Source organism: Cuculus canorus, chromosome 1 (assembly GCF_017976375.1).
Source record: "Cuculus canorus isolate bCucCan1 chromosome 1, bCucCan1.pri, whole genome shotgun sequence".
NCBI classification, from domain to species: Eukaryota; Metazoa; Chordata; class Aves; order Cuculiformes; family Cuculidae; genus Cuculus; species Cuculus canorus.
In genome coordinates this window covers 120827160-120848567 of record NC_071401.1, presented here as the reverse complement: position 1 = coordinate 120848567, position 21408 = coordinate 120827160, and the positions used below count along the sequence as shown (strand labels likewise).

The 21408-nt window shown below is 46.0% G+C and overlaps 1 protein-coding gene across 4 annotated transcripts in view; it reads left to right on the top strand.

Annotated features, from left to right (window-relative positions):
- The window catches only part of LSAMP (limbic system associated membrane protein), a 1021094-nt gene that overhangs the window by 827324 nt on the left and 172362 nt on the right, over window positions 1-21408 (top strand). The window lies entirely within an intron of this gene.

The window sequence follows — 21408 nt, the reverse complement described above, 5'->3', positions numbered from 1 at the left end:
TTCTCATTGATCTCAGTGATTTTGTGTCAGCACAGTTGTAGGAGTTGGCCTCCACTCTAGAGTCTTGCCTGGGCGAGTGGACATCTCTCAATGTGTTTTATTAATAGTATTATTATAGGGTCTGCGGGATATTAAGACTCAGCCTGCCAAGATGCAGCATTGCCTTTCTTGAGGCTTCAGTCATGTCAGGGGAGATGTCGGGGAGCAGGTAGGGTACCACGGGTGGTAGCAGCAAGGTGCAGAGGTGTGTCGAGGACTCAGGTGGGTAGGAGCAGGGGCGGTTTGCTCCTTGTAAGGGGTGCCCCCAGCAAACCATGTGCAGGAGAGATGAGCTTCAAACAGTGCAGCAGGAAAACTCTTGAGGAGAAAGATGACAGTGAATGCTAAGCTGAAGGGCAAAATAAATTAAAGTAAACAAACCAGAGAAACAATCCTTAAAAGCACTGGCCTCAGCTTCGAAGTCATCCATTTCCATAGTGTGGAAAGGGGATGAGGAGAATCTCCAGCTGCACAGCAGAGTATGGGTTTTTATTAGGACTGATCAAGCATCTTTTAACGAATGGCTGAACTACCAGGGATCAGATGAAACAGTAGGCAAGGTGTAAATGAGAAGGAAGCTGTGAGGAGCAAGAGGAATGGTGAGGGGCCTGTGGCCATGCAGTGCTAAGAGCAGGATGAGGGAAGCCACAGGTAAGGGAAGCAATTAAAGAGCTGAGCCATTGCCAATGAGCTGCTTCTCTGGCTTGTGCCGTGCTGCTTGCAGAGTCTCTGTCGTAGGCACTGAGCCATGCCTCTGGGATTTTTAATTCACCAAGGCAGAGGAGCCCTGTTTGTGGGCTGGGATGGGCTTATGAGGCTCCTCTGCCAGAGCAGAGCCATTCTTGCCAGGGGAATGTGCTGCAGGGCTCACTGGGCTTTCACTGGCAAGGGAGAAGCCTGCTGAGTATGGACCCTCACTTCAAAGGGTCCGTGTACCCTGGTCTTAAGGTGAAGTATTCAAAAATACTGGAGCGTGGGGGATGCATCCATGTGAGAAGGCAGCTGTACCTGCAAATGGCTGACACTCTGGTAGCTTGGAGCAGCAGCTATTCTGGCATCATATGCTCATCTCTGTGCAGATTTTTGCTGACGGGTATGATATATGCATACAAAGTATTTTGTTATTGTTATTATTACCCAAAGTTATGGATCAGCTTGAGAAACTCAAATGCAGTAAATCACTTGGACTGGGGTAGCATTAGTCTCAGGGCTCTGAAGTAAATAATGCATGAAATATACTGACAGCAGTGTCTGATGGATCCTTATAAACAGCATCTCTCTAACGAGTGCAGAGCTGCTAATAGCAGGGCCGAATTCAGGGAGAAAAACGCTGAAATCTCTCCATGCTCAGGAGAGATGATGCAAGTGGGCAAACATCCCCCCTTCCTCACCCCTCCCCATTCTAGCAATGGCAGTTGAGAGGGTCAGGAACAGGGTTGCAGCTCCATATCCAGCTGTTGCATGGACTTCACGGGCAAGTTGCTCTATTTTCTCCTTCCCCACTTCCAAAACAAAGATGGTGGAGGGCTGTCTTCAGCCTTTTCTGCCTTCACCCTGGTGCAGAGTGCTTTGAGATCTTCTGAAGGAGCACTTCAGGCATGCTAAGTACTATTATTATATTTTTTAATAATCGAAAGACATCCTGGGAGTTAGTGATCTGTGAGCTCTTTTTCAATTCCAACTAAACTGATTGTGAAGCTAATTAAAGACGGACTAGTACAACGTTTGGCTTACTATAACATGACGGGGTCAATCCAGTATGGCTTCTGGAAAAGAAAATTGTGCCTTTTTGAGCTGCAAGTGGGTTTTGGTTTTGGTATTTTTTTTTTAAGTTTAATAAAATAAGATAAAGGTGATCCCCAGCAGACATAATGTACTTTGATTTTCATAAAGCCTTTGATAAGGCCTTTCACAGAAAACTATGAAGGGAAATAAGTCATTGGAGAAGGAGGCAAGGTCTTGTCACGGATTAAAACTGTGTTAGTGGTTAGTGTTAGTAAGCAAAGGATAGTTGCGTCTTCACTTGGAGAGAAGTTAATCATGGGAGTCAGTACAGACTGTGGGAGTGTTTAGTCTGCCCTGTGTTATGTGGCTGGCATGTCAGTTCTTTGGCGACCATTCCTGGTTTGACTGGTGAGAAAAGCAGCAGGGCTTTCAAAAGCTGCATGAGCTGTGGAGAGGCAGTGGGACCTGCTCCTAGGTCTTGGCCTGTCTGCTCCAAGATCTTCTCCCACTGGCCAAGTCCTCCACCTGCACCAGCATCCCTCTCCTCCATGGGATCTTCCCCCCATCTTGCCAACCAAAGGCAGGCGTGGGCTGCCGCCTCTGTGAGTCAGCAGGATTAAAAAGTACCGTGGGGACAGGGCAGCAGGATGACAGATGAGCTGTAACGTGCATGAACGTATGGTAATGCAGACTGCAAAAATAGTCTCCACTTCAGCTGTACAGTGATGAGCACTGGGCTCCTTGGAGGGAAGAGATTGGGAGTCATGGTGAGTAACTCGATAAAAGCTTCTTCAGTGGGTAGCGTCAATTCCAAAAGCATAGAGGATGCTTGGTTGCCTTTAAGGGACAGGAAAACAATAGGGAATATGTTATAAAAAATGACATTATCTTAAACACTGGCTACACCCTCATTTAAGACAGTGTGTAGAATTACCAGAGGGCCATGAAGCATGGTTAGTAATCTTGTGAGATTTACCTACAAGGATGCAGTCAGTTGGACTGAACTGGGTTTTCTTTTTCACTGTAGCAAGCTCACAAAAATGTGCAAGCGCCATTTCCCTCCCATAGCTCTCCTGTCTTACCGCCGTGCCCTCTGCCGTCCCTGTGAACGCACTGCCTCTGCTCCCTCTCAGCCTGCTCCAAAGGAAGATGGCCATCCACAGCCTTCTGAAGAGACATGCTAAAGGCTTATAATTGAGTTATTTACACTAATGAAGGGTGCAGTGAAAACTGATCAGTCCCTCCTTTTTCTGTCCTCCTGTAATACTAGAACAAGAGGTCACTTGGAGATGCTAATGGTGGCTTAATTTAGATCACATGAAAGGAGACACTTTTTCACACAGCAGGTAGTCAGTCTGTGAAATCCACACTGCCTCTAGAGGTCAGAGAGTCAAATCCTGCAGAAGAATTTGTCAAGTTTTAGGTAATTTTTTGCATGATAATAACAACTATTATTGATGAGGATGCAGTAGCACCCTGAGGGCCCCAGTCAGCAAGGAGCCACTGTACATAGTGTTGTGCCTGCCCAAAGCAGGAGCCACTGCTGTATCCAGTTGCTTTAGTCTCAGTAGCCAATGAAAGGTGGTATGGGTTTGATCAAATGCTGGAGGGGTGATGGTGAAAGAGCCGCACACAGGCTAAAGCCCCCTGTATTGCACTTTTCCTTCTCCTGCAACAGCTCTGTAGCCTCGACATCAAGATAGCGGTTCCTCTCCATTGGAGTCATAAGAGTTCTGCTCTCCAGCAGTAAATTAGAGCCATTCACTCTGGTTTTATAGGGTGGAGTGAGGGACAGAAAGCCCACAGCTGCCTTTGTCCTGTAAGAGTATTTCTGTGATCTGCAGTGCTCTGGGTGAAGCTTGGGTGAGCTGCCTCAGGATACAGCCTCACCTGCACTTTTGACCCTTTTCCCGGGTCTCTTGAACATGATGTCTCCAGTCTAGTGACTTTGCCACTCCTACAGTCAATTCTTGGCACGCTCCTGCTCTTCCCTTGCATTGCCTGTGGCATCATAAGCTACTTAGCAAGTCTGACCAGACATGGGTATTGGTGGATTTTCCCTGTGGGTAGCATAGGTCTGTGGATTATGATAATGTTGAAGAGCCATGAACGTGTAAACATGTTTAAATTTACCAGCAAGAACAAAGCATAACAGAACAGGGGAAAATACTTTCAAAGCCATTCCTGCCTCTGTAACTGTGTTTGTCTGACCTGCAGTCCTAGAAAGGCCTTCAGCCCCAGGAGGTTTGGGACTCAATCTGTTGTTACTATTTTTCTTGCTGTTGATAAATCCAGCTCAAATCTTTTTGTGCCTCCTTTCACATTTTGACATGGGGCTGTCTACACTCAGCATACAGAGCTTTGCAGGGGGCTGAGCCAAGACACCAGTGCTCCTTGCATTGTCTTTTGACTTTGCTGCAAAATGGCTATAAGGAATTAGGGGTTTGAGTGTGTTTCCTTGTAGGTAGCTGCAGAATCAACTCGGTATGCATACAGTAAAAGTGATCATAATCCACTTGAGGGATGCTCCTCAGAAACTCTCACAGGCATCTCTCGTTCTAGCATTATCACAGCAGCTCTCCAACTATCCTAACCTGCCTTTCCCCTTCTCGCTGTTTGTTACAGTCTTGGTAGCTGGCTGTGTTTAAATATGTCAGCCTGGTTTTTTTTCCCCTTTTCTTGTTTCCTGTGTTCCTCTAACAAGGAGCTTGCAACAGAACAAACAAGCAAGGCAGGAGTGCTCCAGGCAGAAGGGATGTTTTGTGTTTGATTTGAATACATACATATTTTTCTTGGTTAAAACTTGTGATACTCATCAAACACATACAGGAAGGCTGTAAATAAGACCCTTCTCTTTCCTCCTCTCTAACACACACACCCTGTCTCATACAAGCACCTTCTCATTTTCACTCTCACTGTCTGATTCTCTGTGAAGCACCATCTCTCTTGTATCTTCACACACATGTTCAATAGTTTCATCTCCAGTTGTGCTCTGTCATGTACACAGAACCACCTTATCTCAGCAGACCCCAGCTCCTGCGTGTTCTTGCAGATGAGATATGCACACATGCATGGCCACCTAGGTGCTCACAACAGCTTTATTACTGACAATAAAATTGCTCTCAAATATATGGGACTGGAAATAACTATGACGATGATGGGGAAGAGAGGGGAGTGAGATAGGGCTGTGAAATCGTGTAGTCTCTTTGCTCTTTGGAGACTTGAAGCAGTACTCAGGTGAAGGGAAGACCATGGCCCTGAAGTCCTCATCCCCTCTGCCATGAACAGACAAGTACCAGGTGTCGCTCATTTGCCTCTCCTCACGTGCAGACTCTTACTGCTCTCCCTTATAGTTTCTCTGTCACCCTTTCTCATGCATCCTTCCTTCTTTTTGCCTGTCTGTCGGGTCCTGATCACATCACTGTCATGGCTGCTATGAGTTCAGCTTTTTCTGACAGGTGTATATGCTTCTGTCACTCCCAGCAAAGCTCTTTAGCACCCAGTCTGCCTCCGGATCTAAGCCAAGGTAGCACTATGGGAAAACACGGTCAACGGTATCTCATATTGCTGCATGCAGAAGATTACAGTCCCATTGGAGCTGACTGTATATTTTCAGGACATCCCGCTTTCAAATAATGCCTTATAAACGATGTCTTTATGACTTCGTCTTTACGAGAACTGAGGTTTGCTGCTGTTCAGAAAATTGAATAACACTCTAGGCATTTCTCCCATGAATGCCCAAATGCCCAATGCCCTTCTTCCTCTGAAGCAGGCCCTGTATTTGGCCTCCTAGAGTGGGCTATGGCATGGCGGGTGCTAATGTCAAAAAATTACTTTAATCTTCTGCTGCTCCCAAGCTTCCAGTGCGGCTGGAAGGCACTAAGCACTTTGTTCCCAGCTGTGTGGCCTCTCTTGACAAGGGGGTAATGAAAACATATCGGCTGCCATGGTGGGGCCACGGACATCCTTCAGAGCAAGCCAGTTTAGGCCCTTTGTCCGGGAAATGGCTGCATGTCTCCATAGGGGCTGTGAGCGTCTCAGAATGTGCACAATTCGGAAGTAATTTCAGGTTTTCCAATTACTGTAGCAATGGCTGGTAACCTTCCAGCAAAGAGACGCTGGAGCGCAGTGTTCCCGTGGCTCCTGCTGGGCTCAGCCAGTGCTTGTGTTTGAACTGACACCAGCCAAGCTGGGAAGCGGAGAGATTATTAATAGAGAAAGCAAGGAAGATGAAAGGTGTTTAAATAGTTCCCACTTTGCAAGTCTAATTCGGCAGCTGCCCTACTGTAGGTCCCCAAGCCAGTACCCAAATCTAATGGCAATGTTCTCAGAAGCATAACTCATTAAGCTTTAGTACACCACAAGATAAGGACCTTGCTTGCGTAAGGCCATGAAGCACTGATATTGACTGTCCAGGATGTTTTTAAATCTATTTATATCACAATAAAGCCATTTTATTAGCGTCATCAATCAAGAGAAGACCGTATTTTGGCCTGGAAATGAGTCTGCTTGAGTTTCTACAAAGGAGAAGGGTGAGTAATTATGGGATGCATTATCTTCGATCTCGTTTGAAATCTCCTAATTGAAACCACATATGAGTACAGTTTATTGCTTATAGAATAGATGATAGGGGCATTGCCAAGGTATCTATGGCAAGTACAACCTTCTAGTTAACAGAGAGGTAAAGACTGGTTTTTCAGAAGGTAATATGGCTTTGGCAGGAGCAGTCTCTGTCCACACTTGGGTGAGCAGCTGTTTCCTGGCATATGCTTTGAACTGAAGCTTATGCCCAGTGCTGAGCTGAGCTCAGGATACTCGGCATCTGCGGTTCATCTCAGCTGGCAGTGAATGCTGTTTGGTACCAGCCGATCCCGCTGGCAGCATCAGGTGTCTTTACAGGATGTATCTGCCCCCACAGTGGGGCCGGGGTCTGTGTGCAGAAGGCTGAAAACTGATAACTGTGTCTTGGTCAAGTGGTGCAGTAAAGCCTCACAGCTCAGGGCTTGTGTGTAACTGGAGTCGCTGCTTAGGCAGTGGGGTGTGGGGGTGTTTGCAGCACTCCTCCAGGGTTTTGCTGGCCCTGTGCTCCTTTTCTTCTGTCAGCTCAGTGCAAGGGAGCAGATTTGCAGGAGCAGCGGTTACTCAGGTAGAGAGAGTCTAGCTTAACATTGCCTGTGGGGGCCTCCGAGACTGAGTAATGGCAGGGCTTGAAAGCTGTTACAGATATTTGATAATTAATTGGCTGGGAAATCAGTTTATTTTAACGACTCCAGTTAAATAAAGAAGAGAGATAAAAGGACTGCACGTTCCTGCGGTGCTGAACTACTTTCAGGAACAGAAAAAAACCATTACATATCTGCTTTTATGCCAGTATGGGCTTTTAGTTCTTGTGAAGGCCTTTCTGAAAGATGGTTGAAATCTTTATCTTCCCTGTATCCCAGCAGTTTGGGTTTAAGACAGGAAAGGCTGAAGGGTGGTTTATTACCAAGGATACATCAGGCAGAGGGTACAGGGGAGTGGAGCCGCTATTGTAACCTCATGCTTCACCTCTGGCCAGATACTTACTGCAGAGCGGTTCCAGTTGTGGTTTATTACAATTTTATACTGCTCTAGTGGGAGCAATGCACATAGCTTGGTTAACCTCACTTGTCTTTCTGAGTACTGGCTGATCACAAACACACACACACAATGTAGCGTCATGGAAAGAAGACCTGTAATAGTCTAGCAACACCAAATAATTTTATGTGCGTTCCCTACCTCTCAGTGGCTGGTCAGGACTAATCTTCCTTTCCCAGCTTAAGGAAGGAACAGTAAGTGTAAAGTCTGAGAGGGGCTGGTTTCACGTCCATTTGAGTTAGGAGTTTTGATTTCCAACTTATTGGAAGTATTGTTGTTCAGTAGGCAGATCTCTTCCTTGCGGAAAAACAACACCCTGGTCCTGGTCAAAGAGAAAGAGCTTGACTGGGAGCTCAGGATGAAGGTTTTGGAGGGCACCCTTGTTATAACCTCTGTTATAGGAAGATATTTTATGTGTGACTGTGCGTATAACAGACCTGAACAGCAAAGTTGAAAGGGTACAGGATCAATTGTCTGCTGCAGATTGAGCTTTGGATGTCAACATTCATCTCAAACTATTGTATCTTGTCCTGAGGGTTGTACAGCAAGTGTGGCTATGTGAACAGTGTTCCCACTGCACTCAGATTTGTCAGAATGTGCAAAAAGCCTGCAACTCCATCTGTTTTAGTGAGTGGATAATGAATTAAACTGCAAGAATCACGAGATCTGTACAATATATGAAAGCAGGATGTACAATCACAGCACAGCTTCTTTTTTTTGCAAGTTAAGAATGACTTTAACGTTTTTCTCATTTAGGGTCTAATGTCAAAAATAACTAACAGTTCACTCCTGTCTCGTGCATCCCAAATGCTCTCACTGCTGATGCTTACCCTACAGCAGATTCAAGTTCAGTACAGACCCCTACAACATCAAGTGAAAGTTTAAAAAATTAAAAGAGTGAAAAAAACAAAAATAAGCCTTTCAATCTGGTGGAGGTACAGCAGAACCTCTCTTCTGCTGCCCTGGAACACTCTACATTGAGCGTGTTCACAGGAGAATTTAGATCTAGATTTTCTGCCCTCCCCCCCCCACCTCCCCCCCAAGGCTGTGAGGTCCTGTGTAAATGTGCTGTGTACAGATGCTGGGGATGCACAGACACCCATCAGGTGGGCATGATGTCATCTCCCCTGCACGGTTGATGAAAGCCTACCTCTAGCCAAGTGTAAACTCAGAACAGGCTACAAATCCTCATCTTTTAAACATTCCCTGGATCTGAAACCTCCTGCCAGCTGGAGCTGCTTTTAGCTGAGCAGACTGAAGTGCTGTATTTAACGAATTCATTTAAAGTCTGGTGCAAGGAAGCAGGGCTGATCCTCACCTAATGTAAATCTAGGCTTCCCCATTTTCTTTAGTGGTGCCTTGTTGACCCCTGATTTATGCCCACTGAAGCTGCAGTTTGGCACCTCTCTGTACAATACTGGACTTCTGGAAATTATTTAGAGCAAGTGACCTGCCAGAAGAACAGAAATAGGAATCCAGCCTCAGAGTAGCCAAGGCCCCATGTGAGCAGCCTTAAATCCAGCCATGTCAGAAACTAAACTACCAGTTAGATAGCTGTACAGGAGGGAACTCTGTGGGGAAATGGTTTGTCTGTACTGCGGATAAGCTGTGCACAAGGGAGAGGTTTTGTTTACAGCAGGCTCTTGGGAGAAGAGGCAGGGATGTCAGTGGATCCAGATAAGATGACCCTGAGTAAATGCTTCCAGTAGGATTAAGCAACATTGTCCTCACTAAGAAATGAAAAGGGTTTACATTCTGTTTTACAGCCAATTTGCACAGCTTGTTTTGCCAATGCCAGAAGACTGCAGGTCAGAAAGTGCAGAAGCAGTCAGGGCAGGCCCTGTGGTTATGTCTGTGCTGTCATTGGTAGCTGTGTTGTAGCTCAGGCTCCAGAGCACAGAGCCAAGTAACCCAAGTCAGTGGCTTTCAAACTGTTGGGAGGAGGAGCGTGTGCTTCAAGCAGTCCTTTCTGCTCTGGTTGCATGTCACTGGGCATATCCCAATTAGAGGGAAAGAAAAGCAAGATCTCTTACAGTAGTGCTGAGATGAGTGAGTGCTGGAGGTGGCAGCTGGGTTTATGAAGGGTGTTTTGCAGCCATCACTGCCCTCCTCCTGCTGCCTTCATGCAACCAAAAGACACCAAATTTCCCTATGAGACAGGTCAGGTCTGTCAGGTTTTGTTTTCGACTACAAAATTGTTTCATTGAATGACTTTGCACAACCTATTTCTTTCCTTCTCCCGTGTCTCCCTGTATGTGTAAAACAGGCATCATAACACTTCTCAACCATGAGGTTTTAAGCCAGCTCCTGGCTTTCATAACAACAGCAGAAACTCCATCAAATATATCTTGACATTTCTATTTTTTTTGCTCTTCACCCTCTCCTCTGCTATTTATTTATTTATAAACATGTCCTCTGTGAGGCATATTGTGCGTGTGGGGATAAAGGTAAGCTTACATCAAAGTTCTTGAGAGTTCTTTCTCCCATCATCTTCTTTTCTCTACCTTCCTTGCAAGTCTTTCTCAAATGCCTCCTTTCACAAGACCTGATGGTGGACAAAAGCAAGGCATGAAGGAGAGGCAAGACTTTGCAAAGTAGGAAATAAAGGAAAGAAAGTGGTGTTGAATATTGCCTAGCTGTTACAGCTTGCTTATGGTTTTCACTTACAGGAGTTCTTCAACACACAAGATAAATGCAGCATGCAAGTCAGAAGTTTGCAGCACTTTGTTCTGTTATTGTAAAACACTCATGGGACAGATTTTCAAAAGTATGTCATTTTAGACAGCAGGAGAAGTAGCTATAGTGGTAAAGAGCTTGCTGTGCCAAACGCTGTTTTGAAAACTTGCTTCTTGTGTGTTAGTTTGGGAGCTAGTATGCCCAAAAGCAGTTTGACAAATCCAGTCTTAATTTCAATGCTGAGCACTATGAAAAATCAGGCTTTGCTTGTGACTTCTAAGTGCCTGACAATTTTACTCACAATGCATTTGAGAATACATCCACATGCCAATGGTTTTTGGAAATATTAACACTTGTAGTGTTTGTATCAGTAGTTTTTAACTGCCCCATGGATGACTTTTAAAAGATCTAGTCTATGAAAACAAGATCATACATGTGTCAGTTAACTGCAATACAGTATAAAGAGGTCTAAGGTCTTTCTGGGAAGTATTTAGCTGTATGCAAAGTGAAAATAGCTAAAACCATGGCTTCATCTGAAAGAAACTTGTGAGAGGAGTTGCTTCCCCTGACATATTGCTGAACACTACCAGGTAGATGGTAAAAGTAATAACACCAGGTCATTGTAGTTTATTCTTCCAACAGCCACTGTGAAGCTCAGCTTGAACCCCTCACAGCTTTAACATCTTCTGGTCCTCAGCCCAACTTTGTTTTAAACATCTGAAACAATAAGATCTTCCTTGCTTTACTTGTGAGACTCTTCACAAGAGTGGCACTTGTAGCTGACAAGAAGTTTTTCCTAAGTTTGAACAGACTTATTTCTCTTCTTTTCATGACCCCTTACTCCTTTCTAGACCCCTATGCATCTTTCTAAATAATTCCCCTCTTCCCTTGGTGCTTTCAGCTTTCAAAGATGTATAGCTTGTCAACATGTCACTTTTAAGTTCTCTCATAGTCAAGTTATACATATTTAATGTTTTTAAGCTTCCCTTAGATGCTGATCCCTTTCCAACCCTTGAAGGATTTTGTTGTTGCTTGCCTCTGAATTCCCTCCAGTTTCCCCATATCATTCTAGATACAAAGTGCCTTGGATTGACTGTACTGGTCCAGGTGCGCTCAGTATTTGGTGGCAGTTGTTTTGGGGTGGAATTAAAAAGAGAAGCAGCAGAGTCTCTCAGAGGGAATCTGCTTCATGGTCTCCTCTCTGAGAGCATTATTTCAGGATGGTATTTTGGGACTGGCTTTAGATATGGAAATGAGGGAATGTATCTTGCTCAGAAGCTGTTCTCTGCTTTCAAGTGGTAGAGAGACGGAAAAGGGAAAGAGGGGTTAAGCTCCTCAAAGGCTTTGTCTACATTAGGCTTTTTCCTTCATATTTCCCACTGTTGCTTGCACGGGTGCAGCTCTGCCCACAGTGGCACTGATGACAGCTCTGGCACAGGCAGGAAAGCTAACATGTTTCAGTACACATCTCCGCAATCTCTACAAGCCCTGACTCCACTAGTGGTACTGCAGCAGCAGGAACTGGAGAGGGAAAAGGTCAGCTGTAAATAAGAACTAAAGTGTTTGCACATCAAGGAGGTGTCCTTCCTTGAAATGCAGAAGCTGTGAGGGAGCGGGCCGGATGAGCCCACTTTCTCATTCATCTGGAAATGCCACTCTTTACAGTCAGCTGCTGCCGGCCCAAGGGAAACACTTGGAAGGGTGGATAACTTGGTTGAGCTACCTCTGGTACTCACATGATCTGAGATAAGAAGGGAAAGTTAAGACCAATTTTCCCTGATACTGCTCCCATCATACTCTAATCTCCTTCTCAAAAGAGTTACAAGAATGATATTTCCTTAGTGTGGGTCCTTCTCTCCCATCTGCCCAGGACAAGAGCTAATGCTTCAGATGCAATATTCTCTTCTCCCTTTTGGAGAAGGAGCAGGATGAGAGGAAACGAACAGTAGGGTCCATAAAACAAAAAGTGCATTCCTGAGTCTGATGTAGTAGCATGCTCCTCACGTATTGAAAGGAACTTTTTTGTATAGTACAAAACACCTGCCACTTTCACATAACACTGAAATCTGATATTCTTTCACAGCCTTTTACCAATTAATGGTTAACTGACAAAATTCTCAGCCAGAAAGTATCACCAAGATGAGGATGTTAATGAGTTCAAAAGAAAAAAAAAGGTGGTGATGGTGGGGAACAGGGGATTGAGAAATTCCTGGGGATAAGAAAGGCAGAGTACAAACTCATAAGGTGAAATGCAAGCCGTCATTTGGAGAGGAGGCCGACTCACATTTGTTTGGGGCTAGATTAATAGGTTTTTATGGCTGGGAAGTATCATGAAATTATGTAGATGATGATTTACACTGTCATTTTAGGAGACATTCTGCCTTTCTTTGAAATGTCTATCACTAATCATGGGTGGGTCACTGGGTCATGTGGCCCAGTGCTTAGACCTTGTGATACCCATTTGCTGCTGCTACCATTCACATTGCTTTCCCCAAACGCTCAGTTGTAGACATCTGGGTACTTAGTTCCTCCTGCCTGCATGGAACCGTGCTTCCACTGCAGGTCTACGAGTCACTGCCAATATCTCTGTCACTACCTCAGCAGGCATCGAGGCTGCTGGCCAACATCTGTCCTTGACAAGCCATTGGCCCTAGTCTGATTGTCTGTTTGGGTATATTTTCCCATGTCAGAAACCTTCCCACAGGTTGTACGTGGCTTTGGGCCACCTGGCAGCCGGCTCTTCCTGACCTGTCAAAGGCTATTGCCAGTCCTGTGGGCATACCCCTTGTTTGCAACAAGTCCTGAGAGCACATGCTGATGCTGCATGGGATGGCATGTACAGTGCCTTGCTTTTTGGAATTGGGCCATGGCACCACAGCAGCTATCACATGGACTGTTTTGCAGGCTAACACATGCCTCTGTGTGTGCAACTGTGAGAGGAAGAGTTGGAGAATCTCCCTCTCACCTCTCCAACATAGAAAATACATGATGTGTTGCCCCGAAACTCCAGTTTTATTTATTTAACTAAAGTTTTGTAATCCCCTTCCCTGAGTAAGCCACTCCAACCCACAAGCTGGAAAGTACTGTTTGCAGTGACATGTCTCTCTTCAGCTGCAAGGAGTTGATTTGCAAATCTCCTTGGTCTGTCAAAGCCTCTGGTGATACCTTATGCATTTTTAGTCTGTGACTAGGGTAGGAGGAAGAGACCTAAGACCACACAAAGTGCTTCAAAAGCTCCTGCTGGCATCACTTTCCCGTTCCCTTTTGTGTTTACACTGTCCACCTTGTGCACCTGCTTTTCTCCTGTTCTACCCTCACTGTTTCTTTCGCTGTTTCCCCTTCTTTCAGAGCTGCCCTTTGTATTACTAATCTGTGGCATTATCTCATTCTCCAGTAGCTGTGCCGGCTGCCTTGATGTTTCTCGCCAGCTTTTGCCTCTCCCCCCCTCCGCCTCTTTCTATCCCTGCCTTGCCGCCCTGTGATGTAGCATTGCCTTTCTCCATCTGCCCGATTGTCTCTCCGCTTTTTATCTGGGTGCTGGAGCTCCAGGTGCTGTCATTCTCTGCGACAGCACAGTACGTTTCAGATTGCCTCTGCGGCTGGATAATTACCAGATACAGAGTCACGTGGACTTCTCAGCCAAACCCTTCCTCCCCTCTTGTCAGAAAAGGAGATCACATCTCTGAAACGTTCTTTTTTTTTTTTTTTTTTTTTTTTTTTTTTTTTTATGAAGAAATCCAAGGGAAGAAGTATGGAACCGGCTTTTTCTGGAGTTACCTAGTGGTGACCACATAAAAGTTACCTACAAGGCACTGGGGATTCAGATAGAAGAAATAGGTGACTTCCAGTACTGAAGTTTGGGAAGGAAAATAAAGGCTATGATAGCCTGTATGGGTGACTTATTATTCTCATTCTTGATTTATCCCCCAACCAGAAAAAAAAAAGTCCTAATGGTGCAGGGACTTGTCAGTAGCTGTTTGATTTCTGATCCTTTTACAAATTTGGTATAAAAGCCAAATATCCACTTCATATAAGCAATTAATTACTGTCGTCTTTCAGTGAACTTTAGTTTCTGACTGCCCACAGATAATTCTAAATTTCAGACTGTGTCTTGGTAATGGCAAAAGCACAGAGTCCTTAGTGTAAGTGCAGTGCAACCAGAAGGTGAATCATCTGGCAATGTTCCCCATTGTCATTCTGCATCATCTCTGCTATTCCCTGGTTTCCCCTTTTGACAGTGCAGGAAGCCTGTGATGCTATGGGAAGCTGTGGACAGCAGAGCAATACATGCAATCCTGGTTGGACATTTCATTAAGTCCATGTGATCAATAGCTGATGAGCACTGCCTAATCATGCTGGATCAAGACCAGAGGCACGGTTCTGGCTGGACCAAAAAGGGACACAGGCAAGTCCTCAGCTAACCCAAAAAGAGGGAGCTCAGGGTCTGTTTCCTCAGCTATCTCATCTTCCCAACTGATCTCAGTGCAAAACTCTGATGCAAGCTGTCAGAGCATTTGGCATTTCTGCAAGCATCAGCCCCTCTGCGCACACGTGAGGAGCAAGTCTTCTCTGGCAAGAGCCCTGTAACTGCAGTCACTCCAGATACGTGACTTGGAGTAGGCGAAGAGCCAAGGTATTCTTGACTACACTGTAAACAAATGGAGGCTTGTTCCTAGGCCAGTGGGATATAGAAAAAAAACCAGCACCATGGCAGAAGGGCTCAGTCTGAGGATTTTTCTGTATTTTGAAGTTTTAAACTGTGATGGAATATGGCTAGGATGGAGTTAACTTTGTTCATAACAGCTCGTATTGATATTGTTAAGAAGGTACCTCTGCTGGAATGGATGTGGTCTGAAGTTGTTTATGCAGGTATACTGATCCCCAGAAGATGTGAAGAGCAATAAATCATGCCAGTATAAGTTCTCTTATTCTGATATAGTTACATCCACCCCAGGAGAGTACTGGCATAACAATTGCTATAATCTAGGGCTTGATATCTGTTTTTTCCTCTACCAAGAGGAACTCATACTCTTAAATAGTTATTTTAATGGAAAGGAAACCCATGTGAGACCAGCTGTGTGTCTGTTAGTGAGAGCCCAAGCAGCTAGCTGTCTTTTTAGGCCAGTGTATTTTTTGGTGAATTCCCTTGGGTTTCATTTTCCACATGTATCACGTGGACAGAGAAACAAGGATGCTTACAGCACATGAGCAGTTCTGCACTGATAGTCATATTCACTGGTTGAAATTCTTTTTGCTTTCATTAAAAAGAGTTGATGGGAGAGAGAGTGAGATAGGAACGTTTCTGTACAAGGCACTGGGGAGTCCTCATCTAGAAAGCTGGGTATGAATTCTGATCACGAAAGAGGAATTCAGGCTGGAGCAGGTGCTGAGAGGGGCTACTGGGATATTTAAGGCAATGGAGAGTCTATCATAGAAGAAGAAGCTAGGAGACTTTGGCTTGTTGAGCCCAGCAAAATGAAGGCTGAGAGGGAATGTGATTGCTCTCTGTGAACACGCTGGAAGATAAGCACCCGGGAGAGAGAACAGCTATTTAAGCTAAAGGATGGTGTTAGTGTGAGAGGGAGTGGATATAAACCAGCCATGAATAAATCTAGACTTAGAATTAGAGAAAAAATTCTAATCAGCAGACCAGAAAGGCTTTGAACAGCCTGCTGTATGAAGCGAGAAGGGGGAAGGTGGGTAGGATACCCCCCTTCAAATGCACTAGAGTTAAGTAGGAATGAAGTACGTCTCTGAAAAAGATTATAAGGTAGAGCTGACTCTACCGGCAGAGGCCATCCTAGCTTCATGCTCCCAAAGTGACAATTTGCTAAAGAGGATGGGCAGAGGTGCAGGCATTCTATCATCCTTGCACCTCTCCAGCAGGAGGATGGCCTGAAATTGTCACCTGAGTGCTGAGATACCCAGGGAGCTGCAGACAGGTATGACGACCAAGGTCACAGCATAGTATGGCTGAAAGAATGTGTGGGCTGAACAGATGCAGTGGTTTCTCCCACCTGCCAGTTTTGCCGTGCAAGACTGGCTTTAAGCAGTAGTTTTCTAAATCCCTCCAAGGGCCTATGTTATCGTGCTGACAGTGGTGGCTCAGGAGCTATTTGTGTCACATTTTGGGAATCCATCCTGCTTCAGCACAGCATTTGCTCGCTAGTAGCGATACTGCTGTGGGTCATGGTGCATCAGGAGAGGAGCAGCAGCTGGACCAGTTTGGGCAAAGAGAGGAGCAGGGGCAGCAGGGAGAGGAAGGAGAAGTTTGAGCAATGTCTCATGCCAATGTGTATTCAAATTGGGCAAAAGGAAGCTTTTGATGCTTGGCTGAAAGGAGGTTTCAGATGCTCGGTTGATGCAGGTTCCCACTGCCAACCACTTAGGGGGCCCTTGCTTTCACGGAGATGAAGTGTTCAGCTGTAGCTGCCTTCTGTAGCATCTTCTACTGAGGAGAGCCTGATCTGTAGCAGTGGGACCCCCCCAGGGCCAACGGCTTCTACGTTACTCCAAGCACTGTGTGCTCCTGTGTGCTCTGCCAGTCTACTCTGGTGGGCACAGTACACCAGGGAAAGGGAGCTGGCTACTGCAGCAGCAGTGCTGTGTTGCTCTCAAAAGGCTGGCAGGGTTCAGCACTGCAGTGACGTGGTGATGCAGGGGCCTGGCTGGACTCTTCCCCTGAGGACCCTGTGTGGGAGGGTCAGGGCTGGCATACCCATGGTCTGTTCCAAGCCCTTGCTGCCCACATTCCTGCTGGGGCATAGCAGAGGGACTGGGCTCTTATTGTATCCCCCCGATTCACCAGTACTGTATTTGAGTCCTTGATTGTGATGCAGGAAGGGGCTGAAGAGCACAAGGAGACAGGACAAAACAGAACGAGCATGATTTCCTCTTGAGCTTTCCACACAAGGCTGCAAACGGTGTTTAACCACCACATTAACTTTCCAGGATCATACTTTGCAACACAACGGAGAATTTGTCTTGCACGTTCAGAGCTGGCAGCTGGGAGCTGACGTTGCTTTGTGCTGAACAAGCCATGTTTGATCCTTCTCTCTTTTCACTCTTGCCATTTTGCTGCTGGGGGTAGAGGGCAGCAGGGGAAGTTGTTAGCTGGATCTTGCAAGTGTGTGAAGTGAGATTAGAGCAGGCTCATCACAGAGCCAAGGGGAAGGCAGAAGATCTGGTCCAGGGTGGGTTGTGACATCCTCTAGCGGAAGGGGGTTGTGTCCCTTGACAAGAGCAGTGAGAAAGGTTTCAGGTGCATAACTGCATGTGCAGCAGGCCACCATGTTTAGGCCTGCTGCACACAGATTGTCTTACAGAAGAGATGATCAAAGTGTTAATGGAGAAAAGATGATTAAAGAGGAGTGTGGGAATTACGACACAGAGCTGTCACCACAGTGTGCTTTGGAGAAATGGTGAAGAAAATGCAGCCCAAAACCACACTATTTATTTATTTTTCTCCATAATGAGGTAAGCGCTGTGACTTGCTAGTGAAGCAGCATGCTGTATTTCATTAATACTAGCAGCTTGTGTCTTCTCACTAGCAGGGCTCTAGCAGGGGACTGTGTGGCTGGGTCTGCTGTGAGAAGTTTTATTTATTTGGAATTACAACAACAATAAAAAAACCCTCAATGATTATCTATGTTCAAGGCGACCCAATATGTCATCGATGCTGCTGCAAAATCCTGTCTGTGTTAAGGTAATCATTTAAACAGCAGCTTTATGAGGTCCTACAGGGCTTCCTTCCTGCCTCTTCATCACTGTAGTCTCTAAATATTATCCATGCCTTTCAAACACTGTTGAACTTACCCCAAAAAGACCTCCTCGAAGGCAATAAAGTACTCCCACTCCATCTCTGTAGCCCAGGGACATAGATGCTATGCTGCTTTTCTGAGGCAGAAGGAGAAATGCTGTGGTGAGCCCCCACCTCTCGTGTATTCTCCTCCTTTCCCCTTCCAGCCCTCACCCTGGCTGTGGTGCATCCAGCCCAAGCAGCCCATGCTAGGGTTTTTGACCGAATGCCGCCTCTGAGCAGCTTGCCTGTCTGTTCACTGGAAGGAAGGGAGGATGGAAAGCTTAGGGCCAAGAGCCACTAGAGTGACAGACACAACATCAACTGTGATGACTGTTAAAGCAACATGCTAGGAAATCAATGTACCATGCAGCGTTGCCTCAGCAGGAGGAGGAGCAGGAGTTGCTGGGGTTAGGAGTCAAGCACCAAGACCCCAAGTCAGACAGAGTCAGTGGTGAGATCTCCTGCCTGCTACTTGAGGAGATGCAGATGCTTGAGCCTCCCTCTCCTTTTCTTCACTCATCTTCCCACCTATCAATAGGAATAAGCCAAGAACTGGAAGCAAAAAGGTGTTTCACCTACTCACACAGAGTTGACCTAGGAGCTTACAAAGGCAAGTTTGCAGGAGCGCTGCTTTTACTCCATGCTGCACATTAGGCTGGCAGGCATAGGAGGAGAGAGGACAAAGAACAATGCCTGCTCCTGGCTCCTGCCCTCCCCCGGCCTGATGTCTCCTCCTGGCCTGAAATCCAGGGGCCCAGAAAACTAGTGGGCAGCTCTCTCTCCTGTTTAAGGCAATGGTTCCTGCTGAAGGTCTGAAACTTCACTTGTGGTGAAGCTCCCTTCTGGGGCATGGCTCAGCCCCATCATTTTCGTTTGGTGATGGTGGTGGTGGGAAAACCGAGTCTGAGGGAGTCACATGAGGATGGCTTAGGTTACTTTCTCCACATCTATTTTCCAACCATCCTGTCCTGGATGATTATTAGGTGGTTTTTAGCCACTGTGTGAGAATTGGAAACACATGTGTAGTAGCTAAAAATAGTGCAATCTCTAAAAAACCTCAGGTGCCAAATCTTGCTGTTTGTTTACAAGAGGGCAAGGAGGGCTAAAGGGGCATGGCAGTAAGATTTTTTTTGTTCTTCTGTGTCTGTGGTTTGAACTGATACTAAGATCAATAGTTCCTGAGTCCCTGCAGTGATCAGGGAAGGCATGACCATGACCACTAGCTGATCCTCTTGTTAGCTGCATCAGCAGATGTCAAGAAATTAAACCTGAAACCACAAGGAAAAGCAAAACGGATGGATTGCAATCGTTTATTAGCGTTCACTGATGTTGAGGGTAATGCTTTCAATAAGCCTAATGAAAAGCGTTTGACTGTCTTTGTGAACCTGACTATTGATTATTAGTGAATGATAAGAGTCATTTGATATCTTGCTGATGCCATGTTCCTATTGCATTGCAGTTAAAATGTCAGTTAACGTGCCATTTAATATTCTATTAGTATTGAATTAGCACTTATTACACTCTGAAAATCATCACCATAAATCCTTATTAAAGCATGATCCATACAGCTGGGTGGCATCTCTGGCAGACTGAGGGGGTGTGTGTGCAGACAGACATACTGAGATGCATCATCCGTGTGGATGCATGTTCAGCGCACACCAGGACTTGGAATTTCCACATTCGTACATTGATTTTACCTGACAGTTTGAGAGGAACAGGTATGCTGAACAGGGCAGCTCAAATCCATTTCACTCACTCTTCTGATTTTTCTCCTTTCCCTCTCCTTTTCTCCTTGCTTTATTTCAGTAACACCTGCTAAATTACTTCAGGGGCACTTGCAAGGTTGTTGGACTATAGCTATTGGCCACCAGTCTAGGGCTGACCTCAGGGGCTGTAGGACAGGTTATGACACATTTTCTCTTTGGCAGAATAAAAGGAGGGTCTCTGGGTGAGTATCCTTTCAGGAGCAAGGGGATGATGAAGCTTTGCTCCAAATGTGCCACTGAGCCATTACTGACCCAAGAGCTGTCACACGGGCATCTTTGCTACCTCCAAGCAGAAGCCTGTAGTGATTAGGTGTAAGGCAGAGCCATGGGGTACTGCACTGTAGCATGTGGCATTGCAGTGTAGGTTTGGAAAGCAGCTCAGTGGGGCTGGTGCAGTGTGATGGATCTGCTGGTGCCCAGCAGCACTGATAGGTGTGCTGGGGGATTTTCCAAAGTGACTGAGAAACTTCAGCTCCCACTTACTTCAGCTTCAGCTGTTAATCTGCTTACTTTCTCACTGCCATCCCACTGGGGAGTTTCACAAATTCAAAATGTGCAGAGAGGGACTTTGAACACCTTTGAAAAAGACCTGGCCACTGATTCTCGGTGTGTTACAACACTATGCAGAAATGTGTGTGCAGGAAGACTGGTGACCTTAAGGCAACCAGCTCTGGTGACAGTCTGGTTGTGTCTCCAGCATCATTGCTCCCAGTCTTCAGGCTTAGTGCCCTCCTTAGGTCCTTGCTTCCATCTCTCTTCACTAGTGATTACAGTCCGGGGTGGCCGGCTGAACTGGGAGACTGCCACATGGCAGTAGTGCCGGTTTCTACATGTAAGCCGCTGTTTCTACATGCAAGTGCTCTTTTACAAAGAGCAGCTTTTTAAAAGCAACAGATTACAGCTGAGAAGTCACCTCAGGGCACGTGCCTGCCTGGCTGGGGGGGTGGGCTCTGGCCTGAGGGCCAAAGGGTTCCGCTCCTCCCTTGGCTGGATGGTGGTGGTACTGGCCAGGGTCTGTTGGGCTGTTCTCTAAAGCAAATGTTTGTTGGATTAGACAGAGCTGTTTCCAGCTTGGCCAGCAATGTGACATGCCTCCCATCGATGCCCACGCAGCATGGCTTCCCTCCTGCCCACAAGTAACTCCAGAACAAACTCGGAGAGCATCTATGGGCATGCCAAAAGGGAGGGGATGAGAGGTTCTGGGCATAATGATCCAGTCATGTCGCAAGGGATGGCAGCTGCAGCACAGCATGAATGAAATACATTCCGAGGAACTTGGAAAATGTCTGACCCATGCTAAGAGGCTGTTTGAAAGCCTACTGTTAAATATTTGTCTTATCTTGAAGCAATAATCTTTATCCTTTCTCCTTTCTCTTTCAAATACAACACATACGTGAATAGCGGTAAGGAGAGGTGTTGGGTTATTTGGATGCCAGGAGGCTGTGGGCAGAGCTCTGAGAGGTGAAGAGACAACAGCTCTAGAGACTGAGCTTTCCTGTTCATCCACAGAGCAAACACAGTGTGATGTGCTGCAGGGCAAACCCTCTTAGCCTGTCTGACTCTGGCCTTGGTGGATATGGCTGCGAGCTTGAAAAGAGTTATGTCCCCATGTCTTCTTCAACTTTGGACCTCTCGAATCAGACACAGCTGAGAGCAAGCAGGATGTGCTTCCTCATGGGCATCTTCTGGAGGTGGGAAGTGGTACAGAGCAGGTGCCTTAGCCAAAAAAATGCATTTGTCTTCACAACACCTTCTCCTCTCTCCATGAAGAAACAAAAGGCTTGT